The sequence below is a fragment of the Propithecus coquereli genome, unplaced genomic scaffold, assembly GCF_000956105.1.
Source record: "Propithecus coquereli isolate 6110/MARCELLA unplaced genomic scaffold, Pcoq_1.0 Scaffold9, whole genome shotgun sequence".
In the NCBI taxonomy this organism is placed as follows: Eukaryota; Metazoa; Chordata; class Mammalia; order Primates; family Indriidae; genus Propithecus; species Propithecus coquereli.
The window spans coordinates 10,721,370-10,722,886 of NW_012155284.1; positions in this window are offsets into that span (position 1 = coordinate 10,721,370).

The window sequence follows — 1,517 nt, forward strand, 5'->3', positions numbered from 1 at the left end:
AAAAAAAAAAAAAAAAAGACATACATGGGGAGGCAGGGCAATGCAGAGCCTTAAGCAGTACACAACAGTTTATCCCATTTTTTATGTTCAAAAATGTACTAGAAAATATCCAAAAGAATAGATATTAACACAAATGTTAAGGTTGGTAAGAGTCTAAAGGCATGAACTCTGCTTTCTGGACTCCTGGCAGCCGTGTAAACTCAAGAGTCTTAGTTTCCTCAACTTTACAATCGGAATAGCCCCTAATTCATAGGTTTGTTTTAAGGATTAAATAAATAAATAAAAACGAAACAAAAATGCATGAAATATTAAGCGCACTTTAAAAAACGGAAGCTATGAGTTGTGGGCGAATGTACATGGAGTGCCAGGAAAAGAAAAAGAACTTGACCACAGTTGAGTGTTTGTGTGCCATGGGCAAGATTGGAAATGTGGACGAAGCTAGGTTGTAGACAACCTTCAATGTACAGCCAAAAGACTTTGGACTTAAGTGTTACAGACATTGGAAAGACTATTGGGGGTGCTGTGAGGTGTCTTAGCAGTGTAGAAGGATGAAATTTGTTTCCCCATGAGATCTGCAGTGTGTAGGATGGAGACAGGAAACCATTTACCTTAATGTAATGGAAACTTCCATTTCAAGGCTTTAATTCATTCTCAAACTCGCTTAAGACAAGTGTGGGGCAGTTAAGAATTGCCTAGGTCATAGTGCCCTATTGCCATTCTTGAGACCACTTGCTGATGCTGTAATTACAATAGCTTGCATTTATTGAGAGCTTGTTTGAGCTAGGTGTTTTACTCAATTCACTGACTCTTTACAACTGAAAAATAATAATTATCTGCATTTTATAGATGAAGTGCCTGAGTCCTAGAGAAATGAAAATGGTTGCCCAAGGTCACACAGCTTAGTGGCAGAGCTAGAATTGGAATCTATATGGTTTTACCCCAAGGGCCAGGGTCTGAAAACACTATGAACCTTCCTGGAGTTACAAATAACTTATCCATAAATTAAGAGAACAGACATTATTAAGGGCAAATTGAAGTTAACTTCCCCTAATAAAGACTTGGAGTTACAAAAATAAATAAATAAATAAACGGTAGCTATATTATTGGTTACCTCTGGACTGATGTTTATTGTATTGCTTATTCCTATGTTCTAAATTACATGCAAATGACACTATTTTTTAAGAAAATATATTGTTTAAAAAAAACACCTTGGTGGAATCACTCTACAAAAATGCAACACAATGAAATCAGAAGACTGAGAGAGAGAAAAGAAAAACCCGGGTGTGTCCCTGCTTGGATTATGGGGGGAAAAAAGAATAAAAATATATATATAAAAAAGAAAAAGAAAAACCCAGGCGACCAAGTTGGGAGGGGAGTAGCCACTTATAAAAAGCCTACGGAGTGCCACCAGGCCGCCCTCCAGGCCTCTGTACTCTTCCGCTCCCAGAAGCCCCGGGTGGCGGAAGTCGTCACTCAGCAGAGACCGAGCCCACGCCGCGCATCCCTCGCTAGGCTCG